Genomic DNA, 22,011 nt, shown 5'->3' on the forward strand with positions numbered 1-22,011 from the left:
TAGTGCCAACATTAGACATCAGACGCAGATCAGGGGGCTTCAGAAGACGACCAGGAACTAAGACAACTGAGCAATCTAGCTAAATATAAGAGTAAGGGAGAGCAATCGCAGCGAGTGCTTTAGGCATCTGCTTTAGGTATGGGAGAAAAAAACATGAGCCGTTGCATAGAGAGATTTGGGCTCGACCTCCATTTTCATGAGATAAATATGGGCAGCAAGAGGGAGACCTTTTCCCATATATCAAACTTAAAGTATAGTAGAAAAGGTGCAATATTTGCGTTGTATATATGCGACATGTCCTTAGTTATACGAAACCTAGGTATGTAAAACTAGATGTTACAGATAGGGCACATCAAATGACATTAGGGGTGTCGGACAACCTCTCTTTCAGAAACATCACACTGGATTTGTCCCAGTTTATTCTCAGATAGGAGTAGCACCATTATTGTCCATTAACTTGCAAGCAGGCTTTTGGGCGACATTATATCATTTCAATGCAGTGAATAATGAAAGGCCCAAACCCAATTTTACATAATTTCATGGGGCTATAAATTTAAAAGGGGGAATTACATTCATGACATAAAAACACAAATATGAACAGAAGATACAAAACAGGTGGAACGGAGTCCCTGCCTCTATGGCTCACATCTATAGATGGAAATAGTATGTGAAGGAGTAAAGCAGTGGTGGGCTTTTGTGTATTGTAAGCAATTCCAAACAGGTGGATTTTCATGTTATATTACAAAATACTATTATAGATTGTTAAATTTTACTTAAAACACTTGTTTTAACAAATGATGTTGTATTTTTACATTAACATAATTGAGCACTAGATGGCAGCAAAGCAGAACTATTGAATGTAAACTGGAAAAATTAGGTTACAAATGTAGTCATTATTACTTTATGGCTTGTGAAAATGTTCTACCAGTTATCTGTTTACAGATGTATTCATGTGCAAAGCCAGGGGATCCATTATTTTGTAGTCAACTTCATATTCTAGAATGGTTATGTCCTTTAATTTTCATCTGTTCCAAGTTGCCTTTTTAACAATAAGTTAGGCTGTAGTGACAGTAAATAAGAAATTAAAGCAAATGTAAATTCACTACAGTGATACCCATAATTCTGCTGTTATAATGCACACGCATATAAGAATAGCATTGGCTGGGCCTGCCCATTATCTAATGTGTAAGTAGGTGCCCCAACTTTCCCCTAATAGATAAGGGGGCTTATTTACTAAGGGTCCGCGGATCGCATTTCTGTCGGACTTCCCGACGTTTTCGGGGATTGCATGGCTGGGACAGGTATTTAGAAAGGGATTGTGTTGCACGCGATCGGATTTTGGCGCATTCACAATCATCTCGACGGATTCGGACTGAACGCGGGATTTAACGTTAAAATTGTGTCGCAAGACAATGCACTTACATAAACCAGGAAGAAGAAAGTGAACTCTGGCGGAACTGAGCGGGACACGGTAAGGCTTGGCCAGTCATCTGTATAAATTATTTAGTACAATTCTACTTACCATCAAGTTTGGAAGAGATAAATAACCATACTTAATGACATGGGATCAACAGATTCAATATAATGTTTTAGAGCTGACTTGTGACATCCTTGTCTATTTTCGTTTCAACTGAAGAGAATTGCACACTGGTAATTTAGTACTTTGGCTTTCCAGTCAGGAAATTGCAGAATTTTGAAGTGATGGTATGCTCCCTTACTGACATAAAAGTAAATGAAGAAATCTGTCTTAGCTGAAAGCAAAACTGTATTTAGAGATTTTACATCTGGGTGACCGTGAAGTATCAAAGATGTGTTCGTTGTTTAAACCGTAATTTAAAGTGTAACTACATTTTTAACAGAATTGAATAAATGAATAGTACAGATTATAATTGTAATATATGTTAATAAATGGGTTGTCCGAAACTTTCCAAAAATACTATGATGGCTGGGAGGGGACTGCTTAAAAAAAATAAACATGTACTTACCTCCCGGTGCCCTCTGGGTGTCCCGTGTTGGTATAGCTCCGTTTTGTGCCCCATGTAAACGAATATGGCCGAGGAAGCAGCGCTGCATTCAGGCAGCTCCTAGCGCAGTGATGGGCAACCTTTTGAGTTTGGTGTGTCAAAATTCACCACAAAACCGAGCATAACTCGGTGTGTCACCGAGAGAAAAAAAACATAATTTTGTGATATTTATAGTTTAAATAACAAATATGTATAATTATTTAACTTCTAGGGTACTTAAATCCTAGGTTGTGTGATTGATCCTACCATGTACTTCCATACTACAGTATGGCAGTATATGGGGATTTTCCACATCATCTATTTATAACAATGTGCAAATCGCACATTGTAATAGATCGGTACAATCAGACACGCGTGAAAATGCTTAGTAACCTGCAAACTTTGTCATGAAAGTTCACAGGTTATAGCGAGGGCACAGGCGCCGCTGTCTGCATCTCCTTCATGAGGAGCAAAATAATCGCAATGTCTGACGATTTGTCAAGGCGTTGTGACTATTTCAGGCCTTGTACGTCACAAAACTGACACACAAGCCCAGATGACTGTCTTTCATCATACAGTACACTTACATTACTCACTGTATGATGTCTTTTATGTATGATGAGAGTGGTTGTCCTCCCTCATCCCTGCTGTGGAGATGGTCAATGTAGAGGTGACCTACCACAACAACTCCCCCCAGCACAACTATCAGGAGCTGCAGAGGAGTTTCTGGAGTTGATGGTCGGGTCACCTCTCCTGGTGCTGAGCCCCGGGATGATACCTGTGCTGACTGGAGACACGAGGCACAGCTCACACAGGGGCAGGGGCCGGCCCGGTGGAGGAAGAGGAGGAGGAAGTGCTGTGAGATCAGTGCATGGCAATCTCTCAGCCTCCCGGCTACTTCACCTGGCCGTGTAGGAGCCGAGGATGAAACTTAACTCTCCGGCGGCCGCGTGTCACTGAAAATGGCTAGGCGTGTCAGCACTGACACACGTGTCATAGGTTAGCCATCACTGTCCTAGCGCTATCTCCGATGCAGCAGTGTTACGGAACCCTCCGATAACGCTAGTAAACACTGCTGCGAAGTACAATAGAAACGCCAGCGCTGCCTCTTCCCAGCTATAACAGTTATCACAGGTGTCTGCAATGAAGATTTATTGTTAATCCTGGTTTTTATGACAATCCAACATTTTTAAAATCCAATTGTCACAGAGACCAAAACAATTTTGTCTGGGGTTACAATTATAAAATATACAGTTCCGACTTAAAAACAAATTCAACTCAAGAACAAACCTACAGAACCTATCATGTACGTAACCTGGGGACTGCCTTTATTACAAAGTTTACAATTATCACCTGCACTATTCATATCTCTTACAGTTTAGTCACACTTTAAGATCTTCTTTTGCCCCAGTGACATTCCCAAACTACATTGACCAAAAATAAAAACTCAAGTATAGAGTTCAATACTCTAAGCATTTTCTGGAACTGCTTTCTAAAGATTTGAAATGATGGTTCCGTTCACATGATATTGCTGCAGTGCCTGTACCTGCAACTAAATACTTTTTGTAGGTGATTCATGCAGAAAAACTCCTCATAGATATGGGGCAGTGACTGAGTAGTAAGGTGCTTAATAAGAAGAACATTTAGTACTTGCATTAGGTTTGCCAGAATGCATATGGCTAATAATCAAGAATTTCGGAACGATGTTCTGTGGACTGATGAGTCAAACTATCTTAAGGCCAACATGGAATCTGTTATGTCTAACGCAACATTCCACAATAAGAACTGCTGGTTTATGTGCTGCATCTGTAACTGAACAATCTGCTGTCACACAAAACGATTGGGCTTGATCAATTTGATCTATAGCACATCTGCACTGAGCAGCTAAACAATGGTGTGAAGTAATGAGGCAGTAGGGTCAAAGAACAAGCTGTTTACAATTCAGAAATGGACCATAAATCTAATATTGGATTGGTTTCCATATCACATGTACATAGCATGTCCTAAGTTTTATATATATATAATATGTTGCAATTGCAATAGATGTGAACCATGGCAAACTATTGATTATCATGTCATATGATCTGCATTCAGGGACGTAGCAGTCCAACCACTTTTTTTTACTGATCTGGAGAAGTGAGGACAAATGTGCTACACTTGTAGGTTGCTTTGTTCGCAGCCTTTGTTGAACTCTACTAGCTTTCATTTCTCAGACAAATGAAACATAGCCTAAAAGTATGTTTGGGATCATTGGGACAGATTTATCAACAGTGAGGCAAACTGCAGTAATTGTGCAGTCTTCAATTATCTGCCGCACCCTGCACTGCTCGGGAAGTGTGCACCAACTTTTTTCGGTGTGACTTTAACATACAGCGTGCAACACAATTCTGTTGAGTTGCTGCATTAAATGTGTGCAGCCAAGACACATAAATGGTGCAGAAATTGTAAAAATACATGTGCAAGGCCCAAAGACGTTCATTCCAGTGCAAAGTCAGACAGAAAATAATAGATCAGGGCTACTGTCTCACTATAATACAAATGTAACATGACCGATTAGGCATAAGCCAGAGAGTATTGCAAAGGGCATTTAAATGGCTTGGTAACATGGTTGCCATGTATCATGATTCATAGTTCCCCGACATACTGAGAAAACCTATGAACCTCTCGTATGGATTAGTAACTGCTGCTCTGTGCTTTCTTTTTCATCTCCCTCATCTATATTTTTCTCTTTTTTTGCTCCTGCTTCCCTCTCTTTTGTCTTTCTTTATTTTGTGTGTTTCATACTTTTATTATATGCTGTTACATTTTTACTGAATAGCGTTGTTAATGTGAATATTACTGCCTGGCTGGTCTTTTTTGTCCATTGTGCCAGTGCATCTTTTAACAGAATTGCATAAAAGAATAGTGATGATGATCAAAGTGAACTTTGTAATACACTGCTTAAAAATAAAGGGAATACTCAAACAGCACCTTCAAGTCAAGTAACTCCAAGTCAATGACACTTCTGTAAAATCAACCTGTCCAGTAATATATCAACACGGATTGTGAATCAATTGTTGCTGCTGTTGTGCAAATCGAACAGACAACAGGTAGAAATGATAGGCAATAGGAAGACAACCCCTATAAAAGACTAGTTCAGTAAGTGGTGACTACAGAACATGTCAATGTTCTCATCCTTTTTAACCGGTTAAGGACCGGGCCCTTTCCTGTTTTTTCATGTCCATTTTTCACTCCCCACCTTCAAAAATCTATAACTTTTTTATTTTTACACATAAAGAGCTGTGTGACAGCTTGTTTTCTGCGTAACAAATTGCACTTCATAATGATGGTATTAAATATTCCATGCCATGTACTCGGAAGCGGGAAAAAAATTCCAAATGCAATGAAAATGGGGAAAAAATACATTTGCGCCATTTTCTTGTGGGCTTGGATATTACGTCTTTCACTGAGCGCCCCAAATGACATGTCTGTTTTATTCTTTGGGTCGGTACGATTAAGGGGATACCAAATTTGTATAGGTTTTATAATGTTTTCATACATTTACAAAAATTAAAACCTCCTGTACAAAAAAATTTTTTTTGATTTTGCCAACTTCTGGCGCTAATAACTTTTTTATACTTTGGTGTACGGAGCTATGTGTGGTGTCATTTTTTGCGAAATTTGATAATATTTTCAATGATATCATTTTTAGGACTGTAAGACCTTTTGATCACTTTTTATAGATTTTTTTAGATTTTTCAAAATGGCAAAAAAGTGCCATTTTCGACTTTGGGCGCTATTTTCCGTTACGGGGTTAAACGCATTAAAAAACTGTTATCATATTTTGATAGATCGGGCATTTTCGGACGCGTCGATACCTGATGTGTTTATGATTTTTACTGTTTATTTATATTTATGTCAGTTCTAGGGAAAGGGGGGTGATTTGAAATTTTAGGTTTTTTTATTATAATTTTTTTTTTTTAACTTTTTTTTATTTTTATTTATACTATTTTTCAGACTCCCTAGGGTACTTTAACCCTAGGTTGTCTGATCGATCCTATCATATACTGCCATACTACAGTATGGCAGTATATGGGGATTTTCTTCCTCATTCATTACAATGTGCTATCAGCACATTGTAATGAAGGGGTTAAAATGAAATAGCCTCGGGTCTTCCGAAGACCCGAGGCTACCATGGAGACGGATCGCCGCCCCCCGATGACGTCACGGGGAGCGGCGATCCCAGGTAAGATGGCGGCGCCCATGCGCCGCTATCTGTTTGAGGCTGCCGGCAGCTTTGCCGGCAGCCCACGCTGTAAAAACACCCGCGATCGGTGCTAGCACCGATCGCGGATGTTACCGGTAAGCCTTTGCTGCAATATGCAGCAAAGACTTACCGGCTATGGAGAGGGCTCAGCCCGTGAGCCCTCTCCATGCAGCGCGACGCGACCGCCGCCGTGAATACACGGCGGGCGGTCGCGAACCGGTTAACTGTTGTTTTTGTCACTTTTGCATTTTGCCATTGCTCCCGCCCCTATGGGAAGTTTGACTGGTAATGCAGTTCATCCAAACACAACACCAGCTGTGGCAAGAAGGTTAGCTATGTCTGTCGGCACAGTATACAGAGCATGGAGCAAGTACCAGGGGACAGGACAGTTCACCAGGAAACATGGAGGGGGCCACAGGAGGGCAGAAAACCAGAAACAGGACCGCTACCTCTGTCTTCGTCCAAGGAGGTCTAGAGTTCTAGATCCCTACAAAATGACCTCCAGCAGGCAGGGCCGGCTCCAGGTTTCAGTGGGCCCCTGGGCGACAGAGCCTCAGTGGGCCCCTTAGCAGTGAAATGTGGTGGCATTAAAAACGCAGAATCTTAAGATACAAATATTAATATACAACCTACCCCCGGCTCCATTAATTAATATACACCCCCAGGCTCCATTAATGAATATACACCCCTCCAAGCTCCAATCAATATACACCCCCCAGACCCCATTCATTAATATATCCCGCAGGCCCCATTCATTAATATATACCCTCCCAGGCTCCATTAATTAATATATACCCCCCTCCCCCCCCAGGCTCCATTAATTAATATGTACCCCCCCAGGCTCCATTCATTAATATATATCCCCCGGGCTCCATTCATTAATATATTCCCCGGGCTCCATTCATTAATATATATCCCCCGGGCTCCATTAATTAATATATACCCCCCCAGGCTCCATTAATTAATATATACCCCCCGGGCTCCATTAATATATACCCCCCGGGCTCCATTAATTAATATATACCCCCTGGGCTCCATTAATATATACCCCCCGGGCTCCATTAATTAATATATACCCCCTGGGCTCCATTAATTAATATATACCCCCCCAGGCTCCATTAATTAATATGTACCCCCCCAGGCTCCATTCATTAATATATACCCCCCCCAGGCTCCATTAATTAATATATACCCCCCCAGGCTCCATTAATTAATATATACCCCCCCAGGCTCCATTCATTAATAGCTATCCCCCGGGCTCCATTCATTAATATATACCCCCCCAGGCTCCATTAATTAATATATACCCCCTTCCCAGCCTCCATTAATTAAATGCACATTATTAGTGGCCAGAAAAAAAATAAACGCTAACTTACCTCAAAGGCTGCATGCGATTTCTTCTTCATCTCTTCTGGGGCTCACCGCTCTTCTGCTACATCTTCAGCACAGCGTCTACTGTGCAGCACCAGGGACGCTGGCGGCGTGAAGTCATCACGTCCAGCGTCCTGTACACTGATAGACGCTCTGCTCCAGAAATACATTGGCGACGACGATGCAATAATATTCTGTGAGTGCCTGCTTGCGGTGCCGCCCCCCTGTCAGCCGCGCCGGCAGTGTGAGTGAGGCGCTTCTCTCAATTACATCGGCAACAAGCATGCCGATGTAATTGAGTATGCTTATCTTACCAGTGTGTGCTGTGGGCCCCTCTGAGACCTCTGGGGCCCCGGCACTTGCCCGGCTAAGCCGGGTGCTGGCGCCGGCCATGCCAGCAGGCCACTAATATCCATGTATCTGCTCAAACTGTCAGTTTAAAAAGTTGCATAGTCACTCCAGTACACTTCTGGTGTATGTGCTGCGACCTTTTTATGCATTTTTCGCTTTGAGACTTTTTGAAAGAAAAATCCCAGACACAAGTAGAGCATAAGAAAATTTATGAAAGGGCCAAAGCCGCTTTAATGAATCTGATGGGCAGTGAAGCCACAACGACATAAAACTCTCCCAAGGAACAGCCTAATGGTAAATAACCCCCATTGATGTTATAGACTGGACGTCCATTCCCCAGACCTGAATCCAATCGAACAAATGTGGAGCATTAACGCCATGTTGAATCACAGACTGTCTGGGACTTGACTGATGCTTTAATCCTGAACTGGGAGGAGATCTTTCAGAAGAACATCCGCTGCCTCATCAGGAGCATGTCAAGGTGTTGTCGATAGGTCATCCAGGCAAGTGGAGACACCACTGAGTCTCATTTCCTTGTGTTGAGGCATTTAGACTGAAATTGGTTCAGGGTAAAATTTCATTTCCCACTTTCATTTTGAGTATAATTCCAAAAGCCGACCTCTGTGGGATATTATCTTTGATTTTCATTAATCGTTTGTATGTTTTATTGTTCTCAACACATTCTATTCCATTATGTAATGAATAAATAATTGCAACTGGAATATTTCATTCATTGAAATGAACAATGTGAGTAGTATTTTGGTGTTGTTTTGTGTACTTTATTATAATAGATATGTACCTGTGTTCTTTTTTCTCTGCCTTTCCTATTTAAGCAGATTGTGTACATTAGCTGTCTATCCTGTTCTCCACTGACAGCTGTGAGACATGTTAATTATTACAGGCAGTTCCTGGGTAGTCTAATCTCATTACAGAGCTGAATCATCAAGGGAAATATTCTTAGGTACATTTTATGTTAGGCATGGAAAGAGTTAATCATTAGCCTCCTTATCTGTCTAAAGTAGATGGCTTTCAGATACTGTGGCCCAGTTCAATCATTGTGTCTGCACCAGTTTTTTAGACTAGAACCTCTTTGGAGCTTGCACATGTATTTATGAAGTGTTTGATTCACTTTTGTGATTCGGTTGCACTTTGTATGACACTTTAGAAAACTGTGCACCTACATGGACGTGGTAGTGTTTAGTCAGAGTCTGTGCCACATTTATTACTAAGCTGTGCCACAATTTTGTCACAATTGCATGAGGCAAAGTGCACCAAACAAAAAAGTGTCACATCCTGAAAACGGACCAGATTTACTAAGAGCACTATTGGATTATCTGTTGCAACCTGCACATGAGTGATGGCCAAAATGATGGCATGTTCACAATATGGTCTATGATGAAGAGCTGCATGTTCAGACTCTGGGAATGATTCACTTGTAAATTATTCTTAACCCCATTTAGTACTGTGTAGCTGAACATACCGTCCCCCGTCTTTTGTTTTTTGGTGCTTTGCATTAAAAGCCGCAGAAAGAGTCCAGTCACACAACTGGCAGTGCAGATGAAATGTTTGACATTTTGTGCTCTAGGCTTCCTGTATCTGTTTTTCCTGGATATGAAAGGATATTTTTTTTTAATGCAGAATAATACAGAAGGCCACAGCCTGGGTGGCCACCTCTCAAAGCCACTGCACGTGCATCTTACCCGGGACATTACTCAAATACCATAAAAATATGCTGTCATTTTTTTTTTCTTTCCCTTCCTCTTCTGTTTGTTCTTAAAACTAACAATAAACAAACAGTAGTTGGAAGGAACTCTGCTGTGTTTTAATTAAGTAGATGATTAATTCGGCATGGCAGCCTCTACCAGCCAGTGTAGTGGGTCTGTTAGTGTAGCTTAGTAATTAATATTCTCTGTTCCAAGTGCTTCCTTTTTCTGACTGTTCTCATTTCTTTGTAGTTTATCTTAAGGATCAAAGTTTACTACTGCTCATTGTCTGGGTTACATTGCTTATATTTCAAGTCGTATATGCATACCTTTAATGTGCATGTATTAAGCTGCACTTACCAAATTGAAGGAACACAAGCAGCCTGTAATGTCAGCCATGGCCAATAATGGAGAACAGACAAATATTCTAATATGTTAATCATTAAGGATATGAATTAATGCTTAATAAACATTATAAATAGTTATAAATTTCCTCAGGTATATTTGGCAAGCACTGTGTAGCTCTGCGTAATCTGTGTGTGCTATATAAATAATAATAATATTATTATTATATTTTGGAATATTAAGGAAATAACAGGCAACAGCTGCCACCATTACACATTTTCAAGGCTGTACTGTAAGGGCTTGTTTATAATATATGGGGGAGGGTAACTTGGATTTCCAATTTTGTAGTGTGAACGCATTCTAAGAGTATGTTTACAGTAAGCATTAAACAAACTTTACCACCAAAATCAAGCATGATACTTACTCATAGATCCAGGCCCAGTGACTGTGGTAACCTTCTTATATTCATAATCTATGGGCCTTCTTTCTTCTAATATCAAGTTTTAACATTATGCTAATGAGACTGAGGAGTTACCCCAGCCCCTCTGCGGTCTAGCTTTACAGACTGTTACACTGTGTCGCCCTCCCCCTGCTTCCTTAGCCCTTGTGTTGTTAGGTACTTCCTTTTGTATTCCCAGTGCTGAGGGAGTAGAGGGGAGGGTGAGGCAATCAAAATAACACTCCTATCAAAGTCAATCAGAGGTCATAAGATTGTGGGCTCACAGGATAAAAATAAGTGGCATGTTCTATATTCTAAATGGAATTCAATTTAATAGTATCTGGCAGCATATTTGACATGGTATTTGACATCGATGCCGGCACATAATCAGTGTCAAATACCACTGTGTAAACTTACACTAAGAAAAGTAACTCTATTATTATTAGTTGGTGGAGAATACCAACAGACATTTCTGGGGCAATTCTCCTTAAATAGTCGTCCCAAAACTTATTGTTCCATTGGGTATCACATGCTGTCTCCCTAAGTGAATAAACCTATAGGTCAGGCCTGTGTTCTATGCTTTATTTTATTCTCTATGTGACTGCTGGAGATAACTGAGCGCTCTACTTGGCCATTGTGGACATTTCCACTGTGCATGATTTGGGCCAACCCCTTAAACGCAACATTTTTCACAAATACAACTTGTGCCATGTTCTGATAGAACAATAGAGCCCTATTAACTAAGTGACACCCATATTTTAGCTAAAAATGTTTCCCTCACATACCCATAAAATCATTTTTGTAATCTTCCTTGCATATAGCCAGATCTATAGCGAGTTCAGGGGGCGTGGCCTCTTTGGGCTGAATCCAGCAGCTTCTCCCTATGTCCTATGCCTCTTAAGCAAATAATGTCATGTAACCAGGGTGATTTTTTGCCGTCCTTTTGCCTTCTAACATTTGCAAATTGTACCCCATGCATATATATGTAATCACAACATGCTTTCATGGAGGATGGGGAGGAGTAGAAATCCCTGTAGGTATTCTGTGATTTCATGTGATCAGATACATGCATGGGGGTACAGTTTGCAAATGTTAGAAGGCAAAATGACCTTAGATGATGTCACCTTGGCCACATGACATTAATTGGTTTGTTTTTCTGCCTAACAAATTGTACTTGCTAGTGACATTATTTCATTTCCAATGCCATGTACTGGGAAGCTTGAAAAACATTCCAAAAGTGCTGAAAATGGATTTTCTTCTAGACAAATGCATTGTTTTTATGACTTTCATTGTGTGCTCCAAATTACACTTCTCATGTATTCTTTGGGTCAGTATTATCAAAGGACTTTATATAGGTAACGTTTTCATTGTTACAATTGATAGGGACCAGGACCACTTATTTTATGCCCTCACTCCTATTGTTCCATATGACTGTTATTACTCTGTAATGTAATAATATATTTGTATATGTCCCCTATGATTTGTAAAGCGCTATGGAATATGATGGCACTAAATAAAAAAAGATTATTATTAGTAATTGTTTCTTGCATTAAATGGAAAGTAGAAACATGTAGATTTTACATATATTTTAGGCCTTTTTTCAGGCTGTAAAGGTTTTTAATCTTCCCTTTGGCCCCCTTTGTCTACCTGGGAGTCGCATAGAATTATTGCCCAGCATTAATGGTGCTAAATATCTGACGGACTCTGTATAAACACATTCCAATATTACTTGATGGTTATCTTATTCCTGAATGACTGTGCAATAGAAAAACTGACAATAAAAATGCAATATCCTTAATATCAACCATCTGTCTGAAAGGGCTAAGCCCTATAAACTGTACTTATTACTCCCTTGCTGTGATTCGCCTATTAGTGTCACTGCTCCAGGAATGGACTGCTCTACAACATGCCCATTAGTGTGCATAGCCATTTCACTCTGTTTGGAGAACATGATCTCTTTAAGCCAGAATTGATCTTTTTCACAATGAGTGACTGGGTTCAGCTTATGTTCCCGGTTTTGTGCACTGTAAATGTCTTTTATGGTGAAATTGTAGGGTTTGTATTGACTGAAACTGCAGTTTTTTATTGGCTTACACATTATTTATGGGATAACTTTAAAGAAATAAATAGAAATGATCATTTTAGTGTTTTGCCACTTTAAGCATTTATACATATTTTTCTGTAAATTGATCACCTAAATTTACTCTTTCAAGACCAGGTTATTCCAAGTTTTTGCTTTTCCTTATATAAGTAATATATTTCTTACTTTCCATTTACAGGGCCATATAAAGGCTTATGTGGGGCAAATTGTACTTCTTCATAGTGCTTTTAAATGTACTAGAAAGCTGGTGGAAAAAAAAATCCAAATTTGGTTTAATTGGCAAAAAAACGCAGTTGCGCTATTTTCTTATATGCATTGCTTCTACAATTTTCACTGTACAGTCCCAATGACGAATCCACTCTATTCTTTGGGTCAGTATCATTACGGATATGTAAAATTTATATAGTTTGATTATTTATTAATACCTTAAAAAAAATCCAAAAACTGCTTAAAAAGTCAAGACACTCATAATTTTTCTATACTTCGGTGTATGGAGTGAGGCAAGGTGTAATTTTTTGTTGGATGAGATGATTTTTTCAATGTTATTATTTTGAAAACATTTGATGACTTTTTATTCAAATTTAAAGGGTGGCCAAATAGCACAATTCAGACATTTGGGTGTTGTTCTGTTACGGTATTTACCACATGGGATAATCATTTTTATATTTTGATAGATTGGGCAATTTTTTCTTCAATTATTTCAGGCCTCCTAGTGGTACTTGAGCCCTAGAGCGGCCTTATCACTTATACAATTATACTGCAATATTCCTGTATATTTTATATCTCTATGAAGTATATTTAGCATCCCACACCAATTAGTTATTTGGGTTTAGCACAACATAGAGCCCTGATATGAGGCGACCCCCACACTGTCCCTGCCTACCTCCTCACAGACTTGTGTTCCTACACTAAATACTGTAATAAATAGGGGGAAGGGAAAAATCACAATCAAGCGAATAGTCAGAGGTATGAAGTGAAGTCAAAACATTAGTAGATTATACAGTACAAAGCCAACAAGAAAACCTATCAAAGGTCAGTCAAAATATGCAGGAAAATGTAGGAAACTGGCAAACTCAGGAGCAGAGAAATCCAGAGCAAAAGATATCTTTATGAGATGACTCCAGGTTTTAACTTGCTCCTACCTCTGAGACCAGCACTGCAAACAGTGAATGTTACACCTTTTTGCAAGCAGTAGTCATTGACAATAACAGTTTGACCAGAATCCTATGTGATACAGTAATAATTCACCTTTATTTATATAGCACTGTCATATTCCACAACTCTTTACCTATAATGGGGTACATATACACACAAAATAAGACATTACAAAGTAAAATAAAGGATGAGCTATAGGATATATGGTTGTACATGGATGTACTGCATAGGAGCCTCCATCACAGTTACATGGTCTAGTGCCCTCAACTTTCTTGAGGACTTTGCTTAGCCATATGATTCCAGGAACCTTATTTTAGTAATGCAAGACAAAGGTTTTTACAGAGCAGAAAGTCATCTGCTGTGTCTAAGGGCATCTTCATACAAACTTCATATTTGTTTAATTCTTAAACGTTGGACTTGCGTCTTTTTCCAGCCTTATATACTATGGGGGGGATTTATCAAGCTGCCTAAGAATATGAATGTGCTTAGTTGCCCATAACAACCAATCATAGCTCAGCTTTCATTTTACCAGTGCTCATGAATATTTTAAAGGGGAGCTGTAATTGGTTGACATTGGCAACCAAGCACAGTCTTTAGGCAGAGTCTTCATGAATCTCCCCCTATGATATATTTATTTACTGTCTACAAAAAACTACTGAATACTAACCCATTATAGTCAATAATGTCCGCTATTCTTTTTCTTATGTACAAAAACCTGTGAGAAAAGAGGAAAAACATGCTAGATTTTTCTTTTTACTTCCTAGTCTTTCACATGTCCATGTGCTGTCAATTTTTAATGGTGGTTTATAATTACAAAATAAGGAGGCAGTTTCTCTGTTTTCTTTGACGATCCATGACTCTACTACAGAGCAGACATGGATGTACAACAGCCTGTTTTATAGTCCATATAACTGATTAGTAGTGTGTTTCAGGATATATGGAAAGTCATAGTCTTGCCACCAACTTCCACACCCACATGAAATAGTCATCTCAGGAGACTTCCTGATTTCTATATCACAGAGGGAAACTCATAATCACTCTAGAAGTTACCATCAGATTCTTTGTTTTTTTCCCCAGGGTGTTTGAGTGACCATTCTGTTTTTTGGTGACTAAACCTAAAAGCATTTGGCCCTTGTGACTAAGCAGGAATATACTGGCCCTAGACGTCTCTTGATAAACATCTTTGTGAATCAAATCTGCTTACATATGCAAACAGCTTCCCTCTCACAGGCCAGTGCTAGTTACTGGAGGCTCCAAGGTGGTGCAATCCGGGGCAGTAAAGAGATAGAGATAGTGACAATTAATGGTGACACTCAGACTGGCTTATTCATTGTTAGACACAAAGACACATGCCTGCCTAATAAAATTCCCGCTATTATGGACTGAATCATGAGCTGACGCGATGTCACAGGATGGAAATGGGACTAGTGTGTGATTTACGACCAAGCTGGAATCCAGCTAGACATCAGTAACAAACCAAGTTTCCTCATGTGTTGATGTCTTTGATACTGGGTCTATATTACTATTAGTCAGCGCAACTTTTTTGGATCTTAAGTTTATATTTGCAACGTAATCCAGTATCAAGCATAAGACAAAAACTGTTATGGCCGTTTTTATAATTCTAACATTTCTACAGAATGACATATGCTGAATGTACATACGCACAGTCCTATTTTGCATATAATTAGTATGTTGTTTAATTTAGTGTTAAATCATCTTCATATACAAGTTATTTGCAGCAGACAATGCTGTTGTATATGTAATGATGCCGGTTTGCATTGTTTGGGGCTGTGTGGCGGATGTCTGCTCAAAAAAGGTTTTCCATTAAGCCCTCTCCGCTAGGCAGTGGATAAGGTGCACCTGTATGGGTTTAGCATGCTGTGTTGTAATCTCTGGCAGCTCGCTATGGAAGAAAATGTACGCATTATTTTTATAAGTCATCTGGTTTAATGATATTACATTATCTCAGTATTTCTCCTGTAACATCACTAACATCCCTGCCCTGAGGAGCGCACCACATGAAAAGATACCGCTGCCTCCATGCCGCATTTTACTTGTGGTTACAGATGAGTCAGTTGTTTTTTGTGGTTACTTTCCAGTCAGGTACTTTTTTAACCCTTTCTGATTCCAAACTTGAACATTGACCACATCACTGGGAAATTTTACTACTGATTTTGCTATATATAACATCTGTTATATGTAAGCCCATGTACTGTATATGTGCTCCTATTCAGGGAGAAAAAGACTTCCAAAGGCAACTAAAGCCCTTTATGGTTACCCCCGTATATATAGGGTTATTGATGTAAAGGTCATTAATACTCTTGATTAAAGTAAAGTGTCACTCTGTGTGTTACAAGTAGAAATAAAATAACTAGCTACTTATTACTATAGTTGCTATAACAAGAACAAGCTGCTGTATCCCCTATGGCAGTGGTGGCGAACCTATGGCACGGGTGCCAGAGGCGGCACTCAGAGCCCTTTCTGTGGGCACTTGGGCTATCGCCCCAGCGCACCAGACAGAACTCAAAGAATATTCCTGCAGTTGCAAGCCACTTAAAAGATGCTGCTTTCAGTCATATTTGATACCTGCTTTTCTTCTTAGAACTGTAGGAAGAGGGAGAATGAGTTGATAGGGCCAAATTATCATTGGAGGACTTCCTGCTGGCTCCACCATTCTCTGTGTACAGAGGGACACTGGAAAGAAACTAAAATTATGCAAATTTTCCCTCCTTTCTACTGTGTTGCTGTCCTCAGGAGGCCAATCTAATTGAAAGTTGCTGAAGAACAGGGAGCAATAACTTACTGCTTTAATTTTTGGTTGGCACCTCGCGATAAATAAGGGGGGTTTGGGTTGCAGTTTTGGCACTCGGTCGATAAAAGGTTCGCCATCACTGCCCTATGGAGTTTGCATGTTTGCAGTGACATATACATGTCCTATACTGATCACTAGAGTAACCACTACTGTAGAAAATGATCCTAAAGCCCCAACCATTATCTCCAAAGACTTGGCATCTTCAGGGGCTGAGAGTTTTGATACATTTATATAGACTTTTGGGGTGTATGTGGGTGCAGGAGCTATAGCCTGGAAAATGGCCACTTATATAGAGGATGACTTGCTTGCTATATCCTTTTCAAGGGTCCTAGCACCAATCTAAAATTCCCACTTCATAGGAAAAAATGCACATTAGGGTGATAGGGATGAGATTATATTACAGATATTACAGATTATACACTGCCTAAGGCCTCATGCACATGACCGTGTGCTTCATCTGGCTGAAGCGCAGGTGGGGAACGTAAGTGGGCCAGTTCTTTCATGGTGCGGTGAGACACAGTGTGCTTCACCATAAACGGGTATCAAAGGAAAGGGGGGCCATGATGTAGCCACAATTGGTCGTGTGCATGAGGCTTAAAGCGGTATTCCAGCAACATCTGATGCGAAAACACATAATGTCATAAATGAATATAACAAAACTCAATGTCATTAGTCACAAAATGGAGCTTAAATAGTTTGATTTTATGATTCACAAAATGTTGTGGGCTTTCTATAGTAGGCAGAGTTATCACTAAGATGGCCGCCACTGGAAACTTCAAGTCCCACGATCCTTTAGTTCTCACCATCTCCTCCTCCGTCTTATGCTCTGCTCCCAGTGATGATCTAACAGACTGTCCTGCTCTGTTACCATAGTAATGAGGTGTGTAACTGCCATCACTGCACATTGCCTTACTGAGATGACATCTCACCGCAACACTGTCCATATTGGATGCCCTGCAACCAACCGACTACAGCCAAACATAGAGATGATCACATGACCTGCCCAAGCAGATACAGGACATGTGATGTGGACATGTGGCCATCTTCTGTCCTGTGTTTGCTCCATGCAGAGAAAATCAACTGAATGATTAAAGGGCCAGTAGCATTTTAATTCTTCATTACAGCATATGTCAGCAGCATTTTTCTGCTAAGGGGAACAAAATTTTAAATAACAACTAATTACATATTAGCTTATATTTTAAGGACCTATTTATATATGAATTTTGCTGACTCCTGGAATACCCCTTTAATTTGGTATTTACTGTTGTCAACTGGATTTCTGTCAGCCTGTGTGTCCTTCAGGGGGAAGAGAATCAATTTTATGTTTGTAAGATACGCATACAAATGATTACAATATCGGCGTTTGTACTCTCTGCCTGTGCCACCACCACTTGGCTCTGCCTGTGCTGCTACACGGAAAGAGAGAAGAGGAAGCTGTGAGATCGCCAGTGTGGTGGAGGTGAGTACTGAGTTATTATTTTTATTTTTTATATGACGAAGGGACCTTCTTCTACTGATTTTATCATAAGTCTGCTGGTGAAGAGCAGTGGTTCACAACCTTTCTAATGCTGTGACCCCACAATACAGTTCCTCATGTTGCGGATACCCCAATCCATGTACAAGAATATAACTGATACACTACTGCCTCCTATGTACAAGAAAATAAATACTAAAATACTGCCCCCATGTACAAGAATATAACTACTATAATACTGCCCCCTATGTACAAGAAAATAAATACTAAAATACTGCCCCCATGTACAAGAATATAACTACTATAATACTGCCCCCTATGTACAAGAAAATAAATACTAAAATACTGCCCCCATGTACAAGAATATAACTACTATAATACTACTCCCTATGTACAAGAATATAACTAATATAATACTGCCCCCTATGTACAAGGATATAACTACTATAATACTACCTCCTATGTACAAGAATATAACTACTATAATACTGCCCCCTATGTACAAGAATATAACTACTATAATACTGCCCCCTATGTACAAGAATATAACTACTATAATACTGTTTCCCTATGAAGAAGAGTACAACTACTATAATACTGCCCCCTATATAGAGGAATATAACTACTATAATACTGTTCCCCTATGTACAAGAATATAACTACTATAATACTGCCTACTATGTACAATAAAATAAAGACTATAATGCTGCCCCCATGTACAAGAATATAACTACTATAATACTGCCCCCCTATGTACAAGAATATAACTACTATAATACTGCCTACTATCTACAAGAATATAACTACTATAATACTCCCTATGTACAAGAATATAACTACTATAATGCTGCTCCCTATGTACAGGAATAAAACTACTATAATACTGCCCCCAAGTTCCCACTCCCTCTAGTTCTAATCTCTCCCCTGCTTCCAGTTCTACTCTCCCATCCTGCCCCCAGTTCTAGCCCACCCAAGGAACACATACACAAGTATATGCAGACCAAAGGTGGACACCACCCGACACGTGTTTCACCTTGCTTTGTCATGGGTATGATACCCCTGTATGTGCAATACTTGTTTGTAAGCAAATACCTTGACTAGTTCTGAGGACTATACCCTGTATACCTCTATACAAGCTTATTTTGATTTATTTATTATGTATATTTAGTTAATTGACCATTGGTGGACCTTTTTGTGTATGTTGTCTTTTTAAATGGATTTATTTTAATTGATCTAATAAAGTGTCATTTTATGCATTCTACATTTTGTTTTTTGTTTCCTCTTTTTTTGTGCTGTTATTTGATTTTGTAAACAACCCGTTTAATTTAGTGGGGGTGCATTATATTTTTGTGCCCCCTATTACGCGTCTTAGTGGTCATCCATAATGGATAATGTAACAATGGAAGCCATGTCACTTGTGTACAGATATCCTTATTTACTGACCTATTTAGAGTGAATAAATGTGATTTGATGTTTGAACTAAGTTTTGGATTTATAGTCAAATACGCCATTGTTTGAATGGTTTCTTTTAATGTTGTATATTTTATATGTTGCAGTATATGGGTTGTGATCAGATTGGCTGTGAGCGGCAGTGTCCCAATGGACATCAGGAACCAGCAGATACAAATGGAATTTTAGCAGTAAGCGCCACTTATGATTTTACAACCTGCTTTGTTGGATTAGATATGTAACGTGAGACTTTGGTGTGATGATGTGATTGTTGGCATTTGGGTCTGCTTGTGGCCCTTATGCTGCTGTTTTAAATTATAACATAGCCCAGAGTTCACGTCAACACAAAGGCTCAGAGCAGCACTGGGTAATATCAGCTTTGAAGTCCCAATTGTAATACCTGTTGCAACATTACAAATTACTTGATGAAATCATTACCAGTTCAGGAAGGTAGCAGTGCCAGAATCGTGGTTTAGTGTACTGTGCTGTTTAAGATCTTAAAGATATGAAGTTCTTGTTAAAACTAGCAGCATTAAGGGTATGTCTACCTTTGAGCATCATTTTATGGTGTAATTATAGGATTGATAAGTATAAATGTGCAGCTTCACATAAAGTCCAGAGCTAAAATCTTCCAGCTGTTTTGAGCATACAAAGCTGCACACAAATGCACACATTTACTAAGGGTCCGAATCGCGTTTTTCCGACGGGTTTTCCGAATTTTACTGTTTTGCGCCGAATTGCCCCGGGTTTTTGGCACGCATTTGGATTGTGACGCATCAGCGCCGGGTTTCACGCAACGAAAAATGGGGGGCGTAGCCGTCGGAAACCCTGACGGATTCGGAAAGATTGTGCGATTAAAAAAAAAAAGTGTCGCTTGACACACACTTACATGCACCAGGAATAGGATAGTGAACTCCGGCGGACCTCGGCACAGCAGCGACACCTGGTGGACATCGGGCGCACGACCTTAATGAATCGCCGGAAGACCCAAATCCTCGTCGGAGAACGCGCCACTGGATTGCGAATGGACCGGGAAAGTAAATGTGCCCCATTGTTTACAAGTGGCCCTGAGAATCTGTGTAACCATACCTTGGTGTGTGTTGTTAGTAGCAGCAGAACTGTGAAAAAAATTATTATTATTCTTGGATCGGTACTGGACTTGGAGCACTGCTTTACTGGTTGGTCCCTTCCATTTTATTTGTTGCAGGATTCTGCAGCAGGCTCCTTGTTAAATACTGTAGCATTCACTCATAGCATTGGAGAGGGGCTGTGGAGCCGTTACAGCAGCGCGCTTACTGCACAACAATGTGAGAAGACATTCTCTCAGTGCTTCAAGACTATCTATTATCCTGTAATTTAAATCCATTTTTAACTGTCCTGCTGCTACTAACAACATCAGCTATGGTTACACAGATCTCCAGGTTTGCCACCTATAATAATAATAATAATTCCTTTATTTATATAGTGCACACAGATTACGCAGCGCAGCACAGAGCTTGCTAAACCGGTCCTTGTCCCCAATGGGGCTCACAATCTGACAACCTACCAGTATGTTTTGGAGTATGGGATGCTACCTACCATTGTCTGCAGCTATGAATTATTAAAATTGCTTAAAACATGTAATGGTTTGCATAGAGCTGACTGCTGTGGTTTCCTCTCTAAATTGTTATCTGCAGGCCAGGAAGAAAAGTTCCTCTACATCTGTGATTTGTTTGAAAGTGATCTTAAAGCTGAGATGGTGCACAGTGGCATATGTCTTCCTGTCCCACTGTCCCCCTAAAAACAGGAGGACTAGTTACCCCAGTGATGTCACTGTGCTTATATGGACAGTCACATCCCTTTGTTGTATAGCGGCAAAAGTGTCCTTGGTATTGTTGTTAGACCACTGAGCTGTAACTATGCAATGTGATTGATGGAAATGATGCATAAGAAGCATTAATGGATCCACTCTGAGCAGCTGAATGGGAGGGTGCTAGTTTTGGACATCCACTGATCTAATTTGGATGATCTGCCCCAAGGATAGGTAATCAATATTGTAATCCAGAATATCCCTTTAAAGGAAACCTACCATTTGATTTGATGCATTATGAAGCAAACATACCTTGAGACTGCTGTAGCTGCACGCACGGATGCACGATCATATCTTGGTTAATCCCTGAGTTGCTGAAAAAATAATTGTAACATTCCTTGGGAAAGCTAGGATAGGCTGGCTGACACATTACACGGAGCTTGGAATTACAAATGGTGGTAAGTAAAGCATGACTAATCTACCTTAGCTGGATCACTCATACACAGCAGCTGGGGGATGGTGCAGCAATTGATTATTCTGTCTGGCAGGGAGAAAAGGGATTGCATCATCTTTTCCTGCAGAGAAAAACTCACAGGCTAGGAGAAGTGCAGAACCAGCCAGAGAAGCCACAGAGCTTCATTATCATAATGTTATATCTGTTTTATCAGCAAAACCACTCAGCACCGAGATTAAACCAGATATGATCCTGCATCAGTGTAGCTAGAGCATTCTCAAGGTAGGTTTGCTTCATACTGCATCTAATCAAATTGTAG

The 22,011-nt window shown here is 39.9% G+C and overlaps 1 long non-coding RNA gene across 2 annotated transcripts in view; it reads left to right on the top strand.

The window, feature by feature from the left end:
* The window catches only part of LOC140069898 (uncharacterized), a 73,446-nt gene that overhangs the window by 17,951 nt on the left and 33,484 nt on the right, over positions 1-22,011 (top strand). The window contains exon 3 of one of the 2 annotated variants that reach the window (XR_011848874.1): positions 19,557-19,640. The exons of the other annotated variant lie outside the window; for it this stretch is intronic. This is a non-coding gene — a long non-coding RNA (uncharacterized lncRNA). The remainder of the gene's footprint in view (positions 1-19,556; positions 19,641-22,011) is intronic. 2 annotated transcript variants of the gene reach the window in all.

The sequence above is a fragment of the Engystomops pustulosus genome, chromosome 7, assembly GCF_040894005.1.
Source record: "Engystomops pustulosus chromosome 7, aEngPut4.maternal, whole genome shotgun sequence".
Classification (NCBI taxonomy): Eukaryota; Metazoa; Chordata; class Amphibia; order Anura; family Leptodactylidae; genus Engystomops; species Engystomops pustulosus.